The sequence below is a fragment of the Malaya genurostris genome, chromosome 2, assembly GCF_030247185.1.
Source record: "Malaya genurostris strain Urasoe2022 chromosome 2, Malgen_1.1, whole genome shotgun sequence".
NCBI lineage: Eukaryota > Metazoa > Arthropoda > Insecta > Diptera > Culicidae > Malaya > Malaya genurostris.
Window position 1 is genome coordinate 292,585,300 of NC_080571.1, and position 23,087 is coordinate 292,608,386.

General features: G+C 36.4%; 1 protein-coding gene across 1 annotated transcript in view; it reads right to left on the minus strand.

The window, feature by feature from the left end:
- Positions 1-23,087, minus strand: part of LOC131430594 (protein rolling stone-like) — a 115,297-nt gene that overhangs the window by 87,098 nt on the left and 5,112 nt on the right. The window lies entirely within an intron of this gene.

The window sequence follows — 23,087 nt, forward strand, 5'->3', positions numbered from 1 at the left end:
TTCCAGTTCAATGGCGTTTAACCTAGGTCAAAAACTGGTTTCCAACTAACGGGTTGACAGCCGGTCCGGTTGGGAACTAGGTTATGCATCAAGCGAAATCTATTATATAATGTTTATCGAAACTACCGCTGCTTAGTGAAAACCCAACATAAAAGGTGTCAAAATAGTTCGTTGAAAGTATTCTTTCAGGTTCTTTAAGTGAAAATGGTAGAAAACACAGTATCGTTCAATTTTTCCTGGCAAACATAAAGCTTTTCTTACTTTGAGTTGAACTGCGTGTTGCTGTCACGCGAGTGAGTGTGCTTTCTCATGTCTCATGTTGAAAAATGAATCTCTGAATCAGATCTAAGCGTTGCTAACAACAACTAATACCGATTGAATTCATTCCCACAGCTCAGTGAAAACTCTGAAACACAAAACATTGATTGCCGGCTAAAGCAATTGCTATTTCGTTCGATGTGCATGAGAAAATGTAAGATAATCATCTTCCGATGCTGAACTGCATTGAATGTAAAAAGAGAAAAACAAACCTAATAAGACCACTCTGTTGAATGCAAATAGAAACGTCTAGTCGCCGTTGTTTTGATATTCCGCTAGAGCCAGCAAAATGCATTTTTCTCTCTTAAAACAGCTCCGGGTTGTTTCCGAGTGTGAAGCTCTATTATGCATATTTTGAAACCTACAGGTACAGCTGACTAATCGCCGACGCTCGCTGCCTCCATCAGTGAGTTGCAGTCCGACGAGCAGCTGAACGTAATTGCAGTCGCTACCGGTAGCAGTGGCAAAAAAAAACTAAATTAAATAAAAAAAAATCGTGCATTTCTAGGTATAATATTTGCTTCTTTTAACTTCTGCCCGTGCCCACCGAAGTAGTTCCATAGAGTTTGTTGTTGTTTTTTTACTGCTAGTACAGCTAGTAGTGAAGCATTGCCCAGTTGATTGGCGGATGTTAAAAGTAGAACGTGGTAAATGTGATGCAACCGGACACACTGACCAATTCTTTGGCTTCGTCGATTCGGTCGAGCTACTCGAGGGTGTCCTAATCTCAAAGGAGGTACTTGAATAGATAGATAGATGGGTGGCCGGTTCTTACCACTTGCACTGCCGGTAAACTGATTCCAGTGAAGTGGAAAGTTATGTGGAAAATAGAGCAGGGCTTGAACGAATGGCAGTTCGGTTGATGATTCATCATTTGCTCATCCAACTCGAATTCTTTCACGCAAATTTATCTCGGCGTGCTTTTTTTGTGTAACGTAGCTAGAACAGAGCCACCATTTTACGAATAGTTTACTATGATTAAAGAATCATTGAACAAGGTTCCGTTTTTTAATGCCTAGCTTACCAGCTGTGCTAAGGCAAGAACCTTGCAGATGCAGAAAACCACAGTCACATAGTAAAATAATCTGAGCCGATGAACCAATATCCGCACGGTAACGCAACATTCGGATAATGTGGTAGTGGAAATGCATATCAGATTTCCATGAACTCGAACTTACACATGGTGGTTGTATTTAGTTTCACTGTACTTGCAGCATAATCCGGCAAACTCTAGTCTACTTAGGATCCGGACAGCAAAACCAGTGGAACTCGAGATTGATTTAAGATAATAACAACATGTCATAACCAAACCATTAAGCAAATTAATTGTATATTTACAAAAAAAATAGTAGTAACGCTAAATCAAATTCCAGTGTTCCTTAGCTTTCGCATGATAGATACAATACTTCGCGGCTTAGCTAAAAATTAGGAGTAGTAGTTGAACGTACTGACAGTCTTGTCAATGACATTCCATTTTTTTGTTTCGATTTTAGGGGTTTCAACGTTTAGATCATTCACCCTATGTGCGGGATTGGGAACAGAACCCAGGTAGACTGCGTCGGAGGGAGTCGACTTACCCACCACGCTATACCCGTCCCCGAAATCTATCTTATTTTTTCAATACTAGTATAAAACTACTCTGGTGGTAGTTCGCCAAATCACATTAGCAAACAGTGAAATTCAATTTTCATAGCCGTTATATCTCAACCCTTTGCAGAATAGGTATATGATGAATAAATTCGCCGATGAACAAAAACTGAACCTTTCTGAAAATGTTCAGTGCGCGTACGGCGGTTAATAAGTGGATCAATAGTGGTGATGTATTCGAAATTTATTCTGTAATATCGTGATGGTGAAGTAATATCATCAATAGAAGCATCAAGTGCTGTGATTAATAATAGTTATAATGATAATAAAACTATTATAATCACAAACCAGCTGATTAAAAAATATTACTCAAATTTGCTAGAATATCATACGCAAAAGTAACAGGAGCGCAGAATCTCGCTACGTTAATAAGAACGATGCGATTGTTGTGTGTTCGAGACAAGCAACATTCTGCTCTCCTGTTACTTCTATAAAGGCATTTCATAAAGGGTTGGTAGGCATTTCATGCTAAGAAAGCATGTTCCAAGTTTGAAAAGCGTTTAAATTTTTTCTCAAAAAGTCAACTGGGCAATTTAGGCACATACAAAACTATCATACAACCGGTCCGATGCGAATCCACGTTAAACGTTGAAAAATGTAAAAAATAAACGATTTTACAAAACAGATTACCCCCCACCCCTCCCCCCCCCTTCCATAAGACGCCTTTTGTAATAACTATTTTTTACTTCTAGTCTCTTCGGTGGGCAGCTAATCGTTCACCGCTTGAACAACGAAATTTTGCCTAGGTTACTGCTAATAGCTTTATCACTAAACTCACCAATGATATAGAAATGCAACAAAAGATTAAAATTTCCAAAAGGGAATTCATCAGCAAAATGTTCACAGGATATTAAGAAATTTAACATAACGCGGTAACATTTTCGCGGTTTTTATTACATAATTGAATTCGCATGTCAGTTTAGCAATTTGTTTTCCCCGTTAGACACTGATCACATTTAATATTGCATGAAAATTTCGAACAACAAATTTTTGTTTTGATAATTATTTTATACAATTTTAAGAAATTAATTAAATTTTTTCAACGTTCTGCACTTTTGAAACATATGAAAAAAAATTATTGCAATACACTGAGGTCTCTTTCTACGCGGGGGATACGTTCTGCGTAAAAAACGCGCAAAAAATCACGTAACTTCGGAAATTCGCATAAAAAAATCGCGTGACTTCAGAAATCCGCGTAAAAAACCGCAAAATTAATCTGGTGTAGCCTCGAAAAAGTTTCTTTTTGAAAAAATCGACTTGGACTTTGAGACTACGTAACTTCGAAAATCCGCTTAGAAAAAAAATCGCAAATTTGAATATTTTTTTTTTTGATGCCAAATGTCTCAGAAATGCATGAAAAGTCGAGTAATCAGAGAAATTATTTATTAAATAAATCGAAAAGTGTCAGTTTTAGACAGTTGACTTATTCAAAATTTCGGGATAACACCAAATTTCTACGTTTCATGCATTTCTAGGAGCCGCGTAAAAACCGCATAAAAACGATTGATTCGGAATTCATAATGTTTTTCAAATAAATTCCGAATCAGATGTAACAACCGATTCCGAACCGATCCGAGTGCTCCAGCAAGATATGAAGTTGTTCAAGATGAAAACTGTACCGAATCGTAATGATAAACAGAATGTGATGGCTATGGCTTTGAGTAGCTTCCTGGAATGTCTTTTTATACTAGAGGAGAATTTCAGAATGAAGGAAAAGGTCAAGCCACTAAAAAAATATTTGATTAGGCAGGCAATATGCAGCTATGGTCGAGCACTCGGAGTTGTGATCTATCGAGCGCTAAAAAATCTTGGACGAAAGCAGCTAAATCGGTTGCAAAGAAGTCTGTATAGACCCTAATGGCTGGAGTAAACTGAAAAGTTCATAGTTTCTTCAAAAACGTAAATACAAAATCCCGGTTTACGTGGTAGACGGAGCACGAGAATTTCTTTTCCAACGAAAGGGAAATGTGGCCTATTATTTGGTGGTACTTGCATACCAGAGACTCGAGTGATTTACATTGATGAGATGCTTAAGCTCGACTCCTCTGGTAGAAAGTGAAAGTTATGTTTCTAAAACATCTTGCTTGCTCAAATGAACCTTATAGCGTCTCACCTTTCCGTTCTATATCTTCCCGTAAATTAAACCACTTAGAATCTTTAGACATCTTTGTCTTTGTTTTCTATATCGAAGACCAAATTCAAAATACATAAAATAAAACCGTACGAACAGGAGAAGTAGTCGCTGGGGTATAGGTTATTGAGAATATGGTGGGCGAGGAAATATATCGGAGCCTAATTCGTTCCATTCGGCCATTGTTTTCATTAACTCATATTTAACTCAGTCCTAAGCTCCAATATAAGGTTTCTGAATTTTATTTGTATCCAACTTCTGGTTCCGGAACTACAGGATGATATATTTAATAAAATTGAAACAATGTCACTCATTTTACTTGTAGATGGCTGAAAGATATAAAGATCTTGAGGTCCCATAAAAAACTGCTTGTTTTTTAATCAGATTCGACTCCCGGTTCAGGAGATACAGGATTATTAGTGGAAACATTTCACATAAATTTATCGAGTTTATCGGGTTCACAGATGTTGAGAGTCGATGTTCAAATAAACTTATTTCAGTTTTACCAGTATTCGGGTTTCGATCCTGGAAGGTACCCCAAAATATTATGTGGAACGCACTACGATTTCTCTAAAATAGTTACACTGATTTTCAAAAACTTCGAATCTAATGAAATGGTTAACAATCCATTAGGCAAATTTTACTGACTTCGGTTACACCGATTTCCGAATTCCGTTTCCGAATGTATCGGAAATAGAGAAGCTAAAAGAAGCCAGAACGAATTTAATAAACAAAAATTCCAATCAAAATAAATTTATGGTTCCATACAAAATTGGTAAATTCAATCTGGTTCCGACTTCAAATTTTGAAACTACAGGCTTAAGAGTTTTTAAAACTCAAACCGTCATAGAAGATGACGATACTTAAAAATCTTCAAAGTTGGGCTCAAAACTATTCCAATTTATTTGTCATATCAACTCATGGACATACGAACTATTTTAGGTTATGCTGGTCTCTGAATACCGTTTCTGGAAGTACCATAAATAATGACAAAAACTTTAAGGGGGAACCCACTTCTACAATACATGGAATGCTTAATCGATTGTCACACGTTTAGATTGAAAGGAATAAGGTTCATACAATTTCTATCTATTCATGTTGCAGTTCCAAAATTTTAATTACAATTCATTTAAAACGACGGTCATTAAAATAATTTCACGAAAACTAAACACAACGAAGAATATTCACGCGAAAAATACATGCTGATTGATAAAAAAAAGTTATCACCTCACGGTTAGGTGGATTAAACAAGTTTTTTTAAACAAATCGTATATGTTTTTTTGCATGAATATTTTTCGGTGTTTACTTCTCATGGCATTATTTTAATTTTAACGGCAATTTGAGATTTAAATCACTCATTACCTGTAACGTGGAAACTGCAAATCGGATCGAGTTTGAATCTAAACGTGTGACAATCGATTGAACATTCCATTTTCGTCATTATTTACGGTACTTCCAGAGCCGGTATTCAGGAACCAGCATAACCCAAAACGGTTCATACGATCGTATATTAACGTGACGAACAAATTGCAATAGTTTTGACTCTAACTTCTATATCGGTTTGAATTTAAAAAACTCATCACCCTGTAATTCCAGAATCGGAAGCCGGAAATGGTAAAATTCACCAATTTTGTATGGGACCATAAAGCTTGCTTCATTTAGAATTGGAGCAAACTTTTGCTCATATTGTGGCGCTCCTGGTGGACGCATTTGGAAGTTTTCGGCGCCCACGTGTCGGGAATTTTGTCAGCTTCACGTATGATTTTTGACATTCCGCAAATCGACTGTGAGGTCTGTTCAAAAAGTTCTCGGAATTTTTTAATTGCGCGCGTCTGGAGAGTCCGGTGGTGAATTTTTTTTTTATTGTGTTGGTACATATGTCCCTAATGTATGGTGAAATTTTCAGCTGTATTCATTGTTTACATTCTGTCTTGTAGCGGCTGGTGTAGACGTGTTTTTTTGAGCTCGGCGATTTTTGTTAGTTTAAACAATGGAAGAATTGAAGAGTCAAAGAATTTGTATTAAATTTTGCGTGAAAAATGAAATAAAGTGTAACCAAGTGTGTGAAATGTTACAGAGAGCCTACGGTGAGTCTGCTATGAAAAAAACAAGTGTTTACGAGTGGTATAAACGTTTCCAAGATGGCCGCGAAGACGTTGAAGACGACGAACGCTCCGATCGACCCAGCACGTCAATAATCGATGAAAATGTGGGAAAAGTGGAAAAAATGATTATGGATGATCGCCGAATCACTATTAGAGAAGTTGCTGATGAAGTTGGCATATCAGTTGGCTCATGCCATCATATTTTTTCAAATGTTTTGGGCATGAAACGAGTGGCAGCAAAATTCGTTCCAAAACTGCTGAATTTTGATGGTGATTTTTTGGCTAAAAACAAGACTTTAATCATGCCCCAACCTCCTTATTCACCAGATATCGCTCCGTGTGATTTTTTCCTGTTCCCAAAGTTGAAGAGACCCATGAAAGGACAGCGTTTTTCATCGATTGAAGAGATAAAGGCAGAATCGCTGAGAGTGCTACAGAGCATTACAAAAAGTGACTATCAGGGACTTTTTGAACAGACCTCGTACTTTGTAAATAATCAACATGGAAACCGAAAGAAGGGGAAAACTTGTGCACAGTTATTTGGAAAATCCATTGTGGTCTGCATCTAGACTAGCTAAACAGCTGGAATTGCCCAGAAATACCGTAAGGCGCGTTATCAAACGGTATAAGGAAACATTGACGACGATTCGGAAGCCTCAAGTCAACCGTCGGAGTGGAACTGTCGACCGGAAACTGCGTGGTAAGATTTTGAAGACGATTAAGAGGAATCCTAATCTGTCGGACCGTGATTTGGCCAGAAAATTCGGTGCTGCCCATAGTACCGTGAGGAGAACTCGAATCCGGAAAGGAATCAAGTCGTATCGAGCTAGCAAACAGCCAAATCGGACCATAAAACAGAATAGTGTGGTCAAAATTCGTGCTCGGAAACTATATGACCAGGTGCTGAAAAAGTTCGACGTCTTCTGATGGACGATGAAACCTATGTCAAGCCTGACTTCGGGCAAATCCCAGGTCAAAAATTTTACTTGGCAACGGCTCGAGGGGATGTTTCAGCCAATTTAACTTTGTTTGCTTTAAATTTGCCGACAAATTTGCAAGAAAATTTGGCAGGGCATTTGCAGCTGTGGCAAAAAAAAAAACGAAAGTTTTCTTTACAAATAGGACAATGACATCGGAACTATACCAAAAAGAGTGTCTCCAGAAATGAATTTTGCCGTTCATTCGATCCCACGACCATCCCGTAATGTTTTGGCCAGATTTGGCAAGCTGTCATTATAGCAAAGTCGTTCAAGAATGGTATGCAGAGAAAGGGGTCCAGTTTGTTTCGAAAAACCTTAACCCACCCAACTGCCCCCAGTTCCGCCCTATTGAGAAACACTGGGCAATCATGAAGAGGAGACTCAAGGCAAAGGGAAAGGTTGTCAAAGACATCAATCAGATGGTGGAATAAGATAGCTAAAACGATGGACGACGAAGGTGTGCGCCGCCTAATGAGCCGTGTTGCAGGAAAAATTCGAGAATTCCTTCGAAACCGTGACGAATAATTTTATCCGTATTTTTTCTTGAAGGTATGAAGAAAACGCTACATTTGTATAAAAAATATCTTGAATTCAATAATAAATAACTGAAATACAGGCAATTGTCTTTGTTCCATTTCTATCTGAAGTAAGCTTTAAGTCTTTCAATTTGAATTATTGTTTACGAAATTCGATTTGGCCTTTTTTTGAGAAAATGATTGAGATTTGAGAAACAAATCAGCAAACCCGATAAACCTGATTAATTTATAATAAAATTGACATTGTTACACTAATCAACCGTAAATTGGATCTGACTAAAAAACAAGAACTTTTATTTGAATCTTTGATCGGTCCAGCCATCTACGAGAAAAATGAGTGACACTATTTTAATTTCGTTTCACATATCCTGTAGTTCCGGAAATAGAAGTCGGATCCAAACATAATTCAGGAACCTGGTTTGGGAGCATACGACTGTTCATATGAATCTGAGTTTGTAAAAAACGGTTGAGTCATCTTCGAGAAAATTGAGTGCACACACGCATTTGCTGATTTCGACGAACTGATTCGAGTGGTATATGAGTGTAATGTTTTTCCAGTATTTTTTGCTGTAAGTAGTGTAAACCAATATAATTATGGAGTTACTTTCAACTCGAAAATACTGCCATCATCTGGATGCTGTACACAGTCGTTTTGGTACTTAGAAACAATTGTATGTAACAGTATAAAAAATCGTGTTTCACGTTGCTCCCAAGGCTGTCATACAATGCACAAAACTCCTACTGCTGGAATAGGGGAAAAAGTCGTTTACACAAAAATGTCGATATCTCCGTTAAAAATGGACGGTTTTAATAATCTATGGTTTGTTGGATAGCTATTACCGTGCGCAATTTAAGTCTGGAAACATATTTTGTTGTCAAGGTCAAGTGTTACAGATACTGTCGAAAACTGAAAATTCTGACATAAAACTTCGTATAACTCAAAAAGTAAACATCCGATCTCAAAACCATTCAATAGCGTTCTGGGTGACGGAGAGGCTTTTCATTTGCGATTAGTTTGATCAAAATCGGTCCAGCCATCTATGAGATCTCGACCTCTTTGTTGACAACACACATACAGACCCACACACATGCACACACACGGACATTTGCTAAGTTCGTCGAGCTGAATCGATTGGTATATGATATTCGACCCTCCGGGCCTCGGAAAATTTTTCTAAAGTTTGAACGAATTCTATACCTATTTTTTAATTATAGAACAAGGTAAAAAATAATTTTGGGTAGCAAAAAACGGCTCAACCGGACACGTAATGCTTGTACGCAAAAAGGACGGAAATAAACTGTATTAAATAAAAAAAATGAAGAATGCGGGTCCTATATTCTACGATGGAGAACAATTGTATGAGATGTTACGAATTCCCTGTTGCATTGTTTGATTGATTTCAAACAATTTTTTTCACAAGCCATAATGATCATACTTTATAATTTAATCAAAGATCAATTGAATGCAACTCATCGAGTGGCGATTCTGACGATTTGATCTAATAGTTTATTATGATTGCACGCTTCGGTAACAGCCCACCCGGAGGCAGAATGTCTCCACACTTGCCCTACACTAATTCAATCAATAAAGTCAATCAACCTCACCGTGCACGTGCAACCTGTTGGTTCATATTTATTTAGCATACTTTAGCGCAATGTAGGAAAGGTCAGCAACAACAAAATTACATACGTCCAAACGAGGCGACACTTTCAGTTATGTTGTGCCTGCACATGTCGCCTCGGTTTTCCATTCTGGCACCTTACACAAATTCTCTACACACCAGTTGTGTAAGGTTAGAATATGCGCTCTACACGTCCCAAAAATCACGAAGCGTTACAATAAATATGGATAATTGAACTGGTAGACCTTGTCCTCTCGCGGGTACTTCCAGCTCCGACGTACGCGATACGTCCAGTCTAGCAATCATGTGAACCGTTGTGATGTATCCGACGAGTGCAGGAATAAGTTTCGTGAACAAAGTAAAAAAAAAACATAACGAACCATTCACTGTCAAGGCAATCGACTAGCCGGCGAATGAAAACCAAAGGCAGTGATCGCAGATTGCTTCGACGTTTTTTTCTGTTCATTAGTGTGGTTCATTAATTGGGTCTCCAGAATTGCTTTTATCGGTGTCAGCTTAGTAGTAATTATACGTTAAACGATTCTTGATGCAGTTTATTCCTTAAGCGAGACGCAAATTCGAAAGTTGTTCGTTTTCGAACGTCGGAACATGAGTAATAACATTAAATTATGAAGCACACTAAGCTGACGTGATGTGCAGGGTGTACAAAATGAAGCATTAATAGTAATTTGGAAGGTATGAACGAACTAATCGAGCCCACGAAGCCCGAGCACACACACACACGCACGCGGCTTGAAACTGTGCCGTGGTGTCGTGGTGGTGCATGGTGAGCAGGTGTGCTTTTCTCATCTTATTCGGAACAGTGTGGTCATTCACCCTACGTTTAGATTTATAATGGCCATAGATAATGCAGTTAGCGCTTATGATAGGATTTTATCTGTGCACTTTCAAACATATTTATCCACAGCAAAATGATCGATAATTTCGTGATTAACGCTGCAAAATACAAGTGTAACAGAAAATCGTGTTTTTAATTCGATTCAAGGTTAGCATGTCCAAAAATTGTAAAGTGAGCTGAAGTACATCTTGCACTAGTGTTTCACATACGAGCTTTCGGTAGTACTTTCCAATGCAGAGTTTAATTTTCCGTTTCGAGAGATTTCGCACAGGATTTTCAGCGTTCGGCTAACCATGCGTTACGAACTTACTTAGTTGTGTTGTACTTATTTTGTTTTCTTTCAAATTGGCATGGTTATGGTTCAGAGTGAAAGACCCTGGTCGCGCAAACCAGTTGTCATATGCTCAAGTGTCAATTTTGACAGATTGCCAGTGACACAAGGTAGCTAGTAATAGCCATGCATGACATCACCATCATGTACGATAAAGATGGGCTGTGAAGTGTGGTCAAAACACGGTCGGTCTTGACCTTGAAGGTCTTCCACAGCGGAATGTAACTGAAGGCTGAAGGGGTAGGAAAATGTCACACTCCGAGCAAAGATTCAAAGCATACTTTTTCTGTGCATCTTTCTGTACCAACCAATTTTTAAATGCTGATGTGTGTAGACGTACTTTTGTTCACTCAAAAAATTGTTAAAGTATTAGCACTAGCATTAGAATTGGAGACCGCCCCGGATCATTTGTAAGAATCGATTGAACTTGCAAAAAATAAAAACTAGGTATAGATTATAATCTGTACGATGGCTTCCCTAATAAATACTTTTCTAAAGACTGTCCCAAAAAGTATGGACGCAATCGAAAACCGCTTCCATTTCACAATGGTTCAGAATCTGTCAACTTTTATGGCTGCGTCCTGTTGTTTACACTCTTCTCTAACCACTTGTGCAGTTGTTTATTCGTTTTCATTAGTTTGTTTAGAAATGCGTGGAATTTCAGCAGAACAACGACGAAAAGTTGTGTACAAATGGTGCACAGAACGCGGACTGTCACTGAGAAAGATAGCAAAAATGGAAGGAGTAAGTGAAAAAGCCGTGCGAAATGCAATCAGGAAGTTCGGTGAGGATAACACCTTTGAGGATAAACCGAAAACGAGTCGAAAAACAGGTTCTGCTAACCCTCAGTCGGATAAACGTATACTGAAGGCGTTCGAGCAAAAGAAGGAGGTTTCAGTTCGGGATGTGGCCAAAAAAGTGGGCACTTCGAAGTCAAATGTTCTTTGTGCTAAAGAACGTTTGAATCTTCGAACCTATAAGAAGCAGAAACAACCAAAACGTAGTCCGAAACGGGAGCGGGTCATATCACCGAAAGACATTTCGCCGAAAGTCGCGTCGCCGAATTCCATTTCGCCGAAAGTCATTTCGCCGAAAGGGTCATTTTGCCGAAAGGGTAATTTCGACGTAAGGGTCATATCTCCTGCATGTTATGCCTCCTGTATTAGTGATGTAGCGCAGCCGCATAACCGAAGCCAAGATGACACCAGCTGAGTCGGTCGCCGACCCGCCGTCGGAAACGGCGGCCTCTTGCCGCCTCGTTTGCCCGGTCTACTCAAAACTAGGTTTCTTTGCTTTAGTTAGGTCCGAACGAGCGGTAGCGGTAGCGATTCTGTTGTTTATTACATCATGTAGTATTATTATTATTATTATTACTATTATTATTATTATTATTATTATTATTATTATTATTATTATTATTATTATTATTATTATTATTATTATTATTATTATTATTATTATTATTATTATTATTATTATTATTATTATTATTATTATTATTAGAAGAGCGTAATTTACACTGCCACATTAACTGTTATATTGTATCATAGCATAATATTTCATATATTATCGTCTTACATGTTTTTTTTTTTGTCTTTTATGTTATTATATAATATGTTGTATGCTATTATACTGCATTGCATTATATCATATTATATTATATTATAGGGTTTATTATGAGTAGTACTACGTACCTCTGCGCAAAATATAAATTTGTTTTCCTTATAAGTTATCATTTTTAATGTAATCTTTTAACTAAATATCAAGATCGTCACAAGGTAAGCTTGGTCTTCACTGGTTCCTGTTTCGTGCTTACACGTGTGACAATTGATCGATGGAATGCGTTGATGGCAGAATGAGAGGATGAGAAGTGACATATAAATTCAAGTAATATAATAGCATATCGCAACATATCATTTTATTCATTCTATTAATTATTATATATTTCATTGTACTGTATTATATTGTTTTTTATTATTATTTTCATTATTATATTTATTGTTATTATTATTAATTTGTCATCAATAATAATAACATATATTATTTTTATAGATGTGGATATTATCATTGTTATTAGAAGAGAAATATTCTACTTCCTGCAGTATTGCGAAGATAGAAGAGCATAACTGTCACTCTACATTAACTGTTATTTTATATATTGTTTTATAATATATCATATTATACTGTATGACATTGTATTATATTATAATAAATTAAATTATATTATATTATATTATATTATGTTATATTATATTATTTTGTAATCTATTATATCATTTTATGTTATATTAATTTCATTACACTATGTTTCAATATGTATCAATATAAACCATTTTGCACGGGAGCGTAAAGGGGAGGGAGCATCAGGGCATCGGACGAATTGATGACTGGACGAGGGATTGTGGATAGCCAGCCCAAGTCACTTGAAGGAAACTTGTTTCCTTCTGAAGGTTTGAAATAAGTCTGACGCGCCCTTCTCAAACAAACCATCAGGCGGGTTCAAGCATGTATAGCGATATGCTTCATCCATGCACTGGATATTATGGTTGGAAGAGCATCTTTTATTCCCGTGGAATACGAGTAAGTGACTCTACTTACATATCCTCCCAACCCTTTTTGTTCGCTTTTCGATAACAGCTATAGTAAGAAGGTGAATGGATGAGTTATATCGGAGCTACTGTAAGTCTACCCGCATCCACTGGCAAGTCCTTGAACTGATGGTGGCTTCACTTCACATCACATCACATCACTAGCTAATAGTCAACAAGTTTTCTTGGGAACTACTTTCTGAGGTTCATGAATCAATCTTTATTCAAGAGTACAACAATCAATCATTATTCAAGAAGTACAACGGTAGGTCAACAAAACGGGCGGTAACGCTATCATCTTTCGTTTGTTTTTAATTTAAATTAATTCTAATTACGATATTAAGACGATTTCAGGATTCGGCGAAATGACCCTGATCCGTCCGAAACAAGAAGCATCGATCAGGCCGAGGGTTCGAAAGCTGTACAATACGATTCTTGCTGGAAAATTGAACTGGATAATCATGGACGACGAAACCTACGTGAAACTCGATTACAAATCCTTGCCAGGACCACAATATTATACGGTGCGAGAAGGTCAAGTGTTAAACCAGTCCGAGACATCGATTGAAGTCGAAAAATTTGGTAAAAAAGCTATGGTCTGGCAAGCAATTTGTAGCTGCGGTAAGATTTCGAAACCTTTCATCACCACTGCTTCAATGAACTGAGAAATATACATCAAGGAATGTTTACAAAAACGACTTCTACCCATGATTCGAAGCCACAAGGATCCTGTTGTCTTCTGGCTAGATCTTGCTTCTTGGCACTACTCGAAATCAACGGTAGAATGGTATACTACCAAAAATGTCACTTTCGTCCCAAAATACATGAATCCACCAAATTGCCCACAACTTCGACCAATTGAGGAATTTAGGGCATTAACGAAAGCATATCTTAGGAAACATGTCTCGGCAGCCGAAACCATTCAACAGTTCGAAAAAGATTGGAAAAAAGTGTCAAAACTTGTCGCCAAGAAGTCTGTACGGAATTTAATGAGGAACGTTCGCAAGAAGGTGCGCCAGCTAGTCTACAATGGCTAAGTAGCAAATGTTGAGAATAATATTCTGTTGTTGTAGTCTAATATTATCAGTATATTGAATAAAATTTGAATATCTAACACTTGTGAATTATTTACATCGAAATCAAAGTGGGTCCATATATTCTGGGACAGTCTTTACTTGCTGACACATTGCTGACAGATTCCGAACCGTCTCAATGGCTGTTAATAGCGATGTTGAACTGAATTGGAATTTCTCAAATCATGTTTATGTGCATAAATTCGGAAATTAACACTTAATGAGGCCTTCATAACTCAGAAAATTAGGGAAAAATTGTTGGTTGCCAGATTCGAGAAATTTTTGAAAAAAGTTGTATAATCAGACAACAGGCATAACAAAATTTTCCTAGGTTTTTTTCATATATTTTTTTATATTTATTTATTCGAATTAATATTAGTAGTACACTAAGATCTATTTTTACACGGTATTTTTCCGCAAGGTTTTTTCATACACGGCTTTTTTTGCACGGATTCCGGAATTAACACGGTTTTTATTTACGCGGTTTTCGCAATTAACACGGTTTCTGATGAGAGTTTAAAAGGCACTCTCATTTGTTTTTTGAGAAAAATTTTAAAAAGGGAACAGGTTGTCTGTAAGAAAACGATTATTAGAGCTAATTTAAAGTTTAAAAGTTAACTAAAATCATTCACTCAATAATTCACGAGATCATTGACTGTCGTTCCATAAAATGATTAATTATTCTTCAGATCTTCAGCTCTGATGTGAATTACACGACAATGTCTCTTCCGCTCAGTTGTGGTGTATGATATCAGCATCGTCATTGATATTATCGAGAATTTCGTAGCGTTGAAGAAATAGTCGGATTTACTAATCTCTTCAACTCTTCATCATATCGAGCAGTACAGTATCTTATACCCATTTGAATACTATAAATCTAGTAGTATTATGATTTACACCGATAAAATGAGTTTCTTCAGCATGACACATAGTAATACCTTTTCTAATTTGATCCATATCCATCTCTATGATTTCTTCCCCTTTAATTCTGTCTCTGCGTGCATAGATCTTCATCCAATACCCATGTCTTCCCACTCAGTTTAATTAAAAAAATGACTATTAAGATCGTTAGTGTTTACTACACATCGAAACTTCGGAATTAAAAAAAACTTATTCTCAAATTTTATTTGCAGTGAAAGTGTTTATGGGTGGTATTATTAGCACTTCTTTAGTCGAACGTTCTAAATTGTACGTATTCGGTTTTCATGAAAAAATTCATAAAATTTGACAAGAATCGACATTTTTTTATGCCCATGCAAACATTTTCCATACCTTAGATTTGATTATATGGGAGTGGATGTAGCAAGTGCCTTTAAAAGGGGGATGTAACGGCATAACTCCGAAACTACTGAACGGATTGCTATCACACTTGGCACAGATGCTTTTGGCTCTTCAAAGATAGTTGTTAGGGTATTTTTATGGGGAAGGGAGCGTAGCAAGTTTCCTTAACAGGAGTCATGAAAAAATTTATTTAATTTGACGAGAATCGATAGTTTTTGAAGGCCATAGATACTTTTCGCGCACTTCAGATATGATTCTAAAGGTATTCGTGTGGGGTGGATTTAGTACCAAAGGGAGGGCTTTAATGTTTGTAACGATGTTTCTACGAAACTGCTAAACGGATTGCTATCAAACTTGGCACATGAATTTCTTGCTCTTCAGAGATGATCATTAGGACACTTTCAGGGGTGTGTGTAGCAAGTGTCCTTAACATGGGGCGAGGGGATCAATCACGAAATTTATATAATTTGAAGAGAATCGACATTTAGACTAGAAGGAGGGTTTTCTGAAAATAAATTTTCATCTCCCATTTTTTTGTAAAACAAGTGGCAAGAATTTCAAGGTCATAGTAGATAGTATTGCTGTTGTTAATTTGAATGCAACACAATTTTCTTTAAATAATTTCAAAAGATCTGATATCTTAATCTTTATCTGCCTATGAACGACAGTGTATTTGAGTATCAGCATGACTACGAAACAACTAAACGAATCGCCACCACGTTTGGCACAAAAGGCACAGATACTTATTACACTACTCAGGGTAATCATGTAGGAGATCTGTAGTAAGTTGACTAACAAAAGGGAAGTAAAATCAAAATAGATTGAAAGGTTATTTTGAGGGTGATGGAGTGTAGCAAGTGGTCCGAACAAGGAAAGTGTAAGGGAAAATTGATCGGGTTTTACGAAAAATTTGTACTTCTTTACGAATACCTTATATTTCTAGCAACTAAGTGAGGTTTACAAAAATATTCACCATTTTTCACAAACTAATATCCAAATTAAGGATTTTAAAATCCCATATGATCCAATTTAGTTTTACTAACATCCAATTTCCGATCCCAGGTGTTCAAAATTTCAAATTGTCAACTAACAGTGAGTTGGTTGTCTTGTTGACTATACCTGTTTTCGATTAGTGATAGAAATAGTGGAAATAGTAGTCAAAAAAATAAACCAATTTACACAAACAAAAGATCTTATGTTTTCATAGATTTTTTTCAGTTTCGTCCGAATGCGGTTTCCTGTTCCATGCTTCAAATGTATACAAAATGCTCCAAATTGTATTCAAGAAAAATTTGATGTAAACTTTCTCGAGACTATACAAATCGTGAAAGTCTTAAATGTTGCGTTTGATGAGCCCCAAAACTGCATAGGCTTTCACAGTAACAACATCAAATTGTTCGGATCAGCGGAGTTTGCGATCGAGAATGATGACCACGTTTTTAACAGACAGAACTTTCAAATTAAGTCGGTCAGTGTGCCTATGCAATACATTTCTTCACATTCATTGTCATGCCATTTCGAAGCACAGCAATCCCCTAGGCTTGTGATGATGCGATATATTCTAAGATCGTCGGTATACATTAGTTCAAATGACGATAATTTACTGTGAAGATCAGTCACGAACAGCATGAATAGGAGTAGTCCGAGATGGTTCCCTTGTTTTGACTCTTGAATAACGGAAATAATCTGTCTAACTTCCCTCAAAACCATGTCTATTTGTAGGTTTTATTATTATTTGATGGACATGCAAACATACTTTTGCAGCTTAAGTTCTCAGTTTCAGGTTCCTGAATTAGCGGTCGAAAACTCCTAAACAAAACTCACATCGATTACTCAGAGAGAGAGAGAGAGAGAGAGAGAGAGATCAATCCTCTTTAAAACCGGCGCATTCTCTCGAAAAAGTGTCACTGCAATTTCGATCCGAATTGCAGTTCCAACATTACAGGGTCGATAAAATCTCAAACTGCCACTTAAAACGACGGTCATTGAAAAAATGTCATGAGAACTAAAACACCGAAGAATATTCATGAAAAAATATTGTAATTTTCACTGTCGGTTAGAAAAGATTGCGATGCGATAAGATAGCGACAAAATGTCGCAAAGATAGCGAAATTGCCATTCGCATCGATTCAACCCCTTCTAGACCACGAGCCAGAAAAATATATTTTTTAAATTGACCGTTACGATGACCAATTTCTATTAGCAGAATAATTATTAAGTAAACTTCAATGTTAATGAATTTAATGAATTCATTTTGAGAATGCATATATGATCTGCCATCTGCTACAACTTGCACGGATTTTTTAAACATTTGCTGTTTATTTGACATAATTGTTATTTTGTGCCTAATATGTTTCCTTTTCATTCATATTTTATATTAATCGACGCCTTGGTCTTCAAAACCTCATGCTTTATTCGAAACATTGTCGATTTTAACTATAAAAATAAAGTATTACAAAAATTGTAAATCGTCCACTCTAAAAACTTGGTCGTCTTTGAAAGATATATATTTATTGATGCTTTAAATAAACAAAGAAATAACACTTGTTGCTAAGTAATATTACCAGTTGAAACTGCAATTGACCTCAATCCACCAGATTAATTTTTTTTGGCTCCAATGCTAGTTAATTTCAATACAACAGACAGCTAAGGGGTTAAAACAACTGTCCAATATTTTGGCAGAGATGCCAGGTAAAATTTTGGGCCTCTGCGTACTAGATATGCTCCTATGCGAGCTCAAAATTTAAAATTATGACGAGAAAAACTAAACAAAAACCCTACAGTAATAGCAATAGTCATTAAATCGGACGATTGTATATAAAAACTTCGAAAATCTGCAAAAAAGTCTGATTAATTGCAAGTCTGCTAACAAACGAAATTGCAAATTTACATACAAATCTGCAAACCTGGCATCTGTGGTTCTGACGCTCATTATTTCGCTATTATGTCGCATTCTATGTCCAGTTGAAAACCGCTATACATGCGGAATAAAGAAATAAGGTATCATCTATCCGCGAGGTGGATTAAGCACGTTTTTTTGTTCGCCAAATATATTTTTGTGTTTCATATTGTGGTTTTCAGCGTGGCATTGAATGCGATGGAATCGCCGCAGAATAGCGAAATAATGAGCGTGAGAATCACAGGTGCCAGGTTGCAGATTTACATGTTAAATTTACCGATTTTTTATGCAGACTTTTTACAGAATTTTTAAATGAATTTTGAAACTTAACACTTGCTTTGGAGGATTTCTAGTATGCAAACGTGAAAATTTTACCTGACATCTCTGCCCAGGAGTTGGACAGTTGTTTTAACCCATTCGCTGTCTGTTGTACTGAAGTTTACAGCATTTTTATATCGAGGATTAGAACGAATAGGGAATAAATTGTCTAGTGGATTAAAGGCAATCACAGATTTAAAAGGTAATATTCTCTAACAACAAGAATTATTTGTTTGTTCAATAAAATCATTAACTAGTATGTATCTGTCAAAGACGACTGAATTTTTAGAATAGACGATTTACATTTTTTTAGTAACTTATTTTTATGATTAATATTGATCATGTTTCGAGTGAAGCACGAGGTTTCAAAGACAAAGTCGTCAATTAATACAAAGTATTATTGTATAATTATTCTGGTTATAGAAACAATTGTCATTTAACAGCCAATTTAAAACAATATTTTTTCTGGTTCGTGGTCTCGAAGGGGTTGAATCGATGCGAATGACAATTTCGCTATCTTTGCGGCACATAGGACAGGACCAGACAACTGGTTTTTTTTTCCAGAAAAATATTTCTCTTCTTATTCCGGTTTCTCCCTGCTGTAAATTATAAATGCCTCGCGATCACTGTTGCCAGTAGAGATAATTATTCATTCTGAAAACTTTCTCCTCTTATAACATGCAATTATTTATCATTTGAAAACACTTAGACAAATGTTATATAGCTCTGGATTCATTTTGATTAGATGTTTGTTTTGAAGAAAACGTTTAGTTGAAACTGCTTAATAAAATTTTTCTAAAACACTCAATTTTGGGTAATTAATTTTTGCAGCTTCATTAACTAAAATATTCAACATATTCTATTTGAGAAAAATAATAACATACAGATGTATCGAAAGATTCGGTGCTATTCTCAACCAACATAATCAATATTCTCGTCCATATCACACTTCGTGATTTCAGGCTTTCTCCTTGTATCATCCAGTGATTGTTAAATGTACTCGTATACTTTCCGCATTGATAGGATTTAAAAACAAATTGAATTTAAATCCTATTGAAATTAATAATTTTGAAAAGATGACCCGAAAAATAAAATATCCAATATCAATCTACATTGTTACCGACGATACTGACAACACTTTTTCTACCACCTTGCAGTAATCTTGATTTCAACAACTTGTACTTGCTTATGTCAATTTCAACCAATCACGAGCTGGTCCGAAATTGGTCCTAAAAGTGGATTAACAATTGTCAGGTCCTGTCCTAGTGCGGCACAAGTGAAAATTACTACACTTTATATTGAAACAAAAGCCCGCAGACATTTTTCGGATTTACCGACTTTTGCAACCCTGTCTGAAGATATTGAAAAAAATTTTCACGGTTTTAAACTCAAATACTTAGCTGAACTATTTACGATTCACGGGTTATGCGACGTAGTTTCAGTATTCGACCGAACCTGATTGAATGTTATAATTATGGAAATCAATGGCTCCACCACTGTTAGAATTGACTAAAGAATATGCAAAATTGATCTGCTCTGAAACACGAACATTTGTAAACAAAAATAACAGCTTCAATAAAGAGTGAAGCTAAAATGTTCGCAAAGGATACCGTCAATGATTATTAATCGATTGCCGAAATACGGACATCAAGAACAGGAATCCGGTCTTTCTGAAGGCCATATTCTCGATTTCAAAACTGGTTCCTTGTATGAAAAGTGGCGCAGTATCAAAACAACACTTTCTTTTCGTTTTGTTCGGTTTCCTTTACAATTACAGTTCGCTGGAAGCAAATATTGAATGCATCCGCACCCCTTTCGAGCCAACGAGCTGTTTTGAATCGAAAGATAACGGGACTACTGTAAGGATCCAGTATGTTCAAGACAACAAATCATGATGTTATCAAACCCAAAAATTGAATGTTTCTCATCAAGATTTTATAGGTTCCAATAATAATGTGGATTTTAATTTAATTGTTGTATATATTGATTTGACTTAAATTGCGTAGAAGCATTTTTAATGATCGAAAAACCTATTCTAAATGCACCTTTTTTATTAAGATAATTTCTGACACAAATTTGGGCTTATTTTGATCCCAATTTATTCATATTGATTCGGGTAGTTCACAAAAACAGAAATTATCGATATAAAAAAACATAATTTATTAGGTTAATGTCAGAGTGAACGCGATGCGAAGCGTTTTGATGTGATGCACTATTATTTGCAATGTTGACATGTTTGCTTCGATCATATGTAACTAGCTAGCACGCGCGACTTGACGCTTCGCGTTTCGCGCTCACTCTGACAGCAACCTCTTTTGTTTCGACTATCGTAAACATTTGTGACACACTCTTCAGTATGTAAGTAGTAATCGAAAATAGAGTGTGCTTCTACTTCATGCAAGAAGTTTAAGCTGTTATGTTGACGACTTTATTGGAAACCGGTACGAAAAAATTTATCAGAAAAACTGTTTTATTCAAAAATCAATGTCTAATAAAATTATAAAACTCGTATAATTCTTTAGTAATTTTTGTGGTAACAAAAATTATTGACACTTAGATTTTTTTCCCGAATCTCATCAAAACTATTCCAAAATTTAAACAGCCGAGTGTTCGGTAAACATGAAACGACTGAAATTCTCAATTGCATTTACCGAGATTTTATCTTTGTGCCAAACACTGTCGAATGCTTTTTCTATGTCTAGAAAAGCAACTCCAGGGGATAGCCCAGAAGATTTATTGTTTCGCTATATTTGTAATGAATTTCTAGTTGCTGCCGATTCCACACATGAGCACACGCATTTATTCATATCGCTCTGTTTTGCACTGAAGAAAAATGACTACTTTGATGAATGACTTACTTTCGGTTGTTTAAAAACTGTTTACCGTGATTCCGGTAAGTTGATATCATTAGGGGCTCTTGTACGATTATTAGAAGTGTCATTACTGAAAAGTAACCAGGGCCGTCTGCAGTATTACGGGCCTCTAATCATGAGAATTAAATGAAATTGTGAGCATGGGAATATCATCGAATCTAGAGATTTTTAAATACATTATTTTAACAAAAAAGTACGGGTGTGTAATGTCAGAGACATAACTGAATGTCGTGAATACGAATAAAACTGACACGATTTCTTTATACTTCCGAATTGTGAGAATTGTGTAACTTTCCCCCTTTCCACTACTAGAATTTTGAACGATTTTTGACGTCGATTATTTCATTTTGGATTTGCTTAAGTCATTGAAAGAAACTATCAAGATGCTGTACAAGATTCATCTCTGCCTTTCAGAAGGACCAATTTGTGAAATTCTCTACGATATTTAGCACAGTTCGGAATTTTTTTCTCGAACAATCTTCGCATAGCGAAAAGTGCACGAAGGAAATCAAATTATTTTGGATTTTCACTAAACTGATGATTTTTACCTTCGATTTGCAAAGAAGTAATCTTGATAGTTCTTTAGATAACATTTAGAGCAATTAGAACGGCTGATTTTATATAATGTTGTCCACTTTTCGTTTTCTTTCTCTCAAATGCAAACGACCAGCAGCTCTGTTGCATGATGCAATCGTTCTTGTTTTAGTTGAAACTAGCTTTGCGTACGAACCGCAACACATCCGCTCGCAGTGACAAATGATGCGGAACTGGTTTAATGCGTCTTCTCGCCTTGACAACCGGAAGGCAAATGAGAACTACGACCTGAACGTTTGAGGTTTTAACCACGCAGAAGGTGCGCTTTCCGATGCCGCTGTTTGGATACGTCTTCTCGCCCCGACGCCTGCTTCCATCGATTTTCGACCACGGTTTCCCTTTTATAACGTTCAATTGAAGATATGTGCCTGACTACCTCAAAATCGTCGTCCATGCGCGAAAAACCCAAGCAAAAGTAAAGAGTTTTCCGCGTTGTTTTAAAATTTTCAGAAAACTTAAATTTTGAGTTGTTTGTGGTTATCTCACACTGTTCAAAATATTATCCTAAATTCCTGATCATATTTTTGATGAAATAGTGAAAGAATTATGTTGCTACCATTAATACAAGTCGAGATATTCACGATTAAGTTCTGCCCATTCTTCCATATGGCCAATTTTGAAAAGGCGCCCCATAGTGAAGTAAGTCGTATTCACGACAATAATTCGCAAGTCAAATTTGTTTCGATTTTTGATAGTTTGATTTGTAATGAAGAATGAAGAAAACAATTTTGAATCACCGAATTTCCGGGCCCATGAAAAAGTCCGGGCCCGGTGGGATTCCTTCCATTCCCCCTCCCTTCTAGGCAACCCTGGCAGTGATGATAAAATCTCCATACAAATTTGAAATGTACTAATCATTGAAAATGACATTACTCGCTCCCGTGTAATTAATTATTCGCTAATTTCGGTAAAACGACCAATTGCTGGTTAAC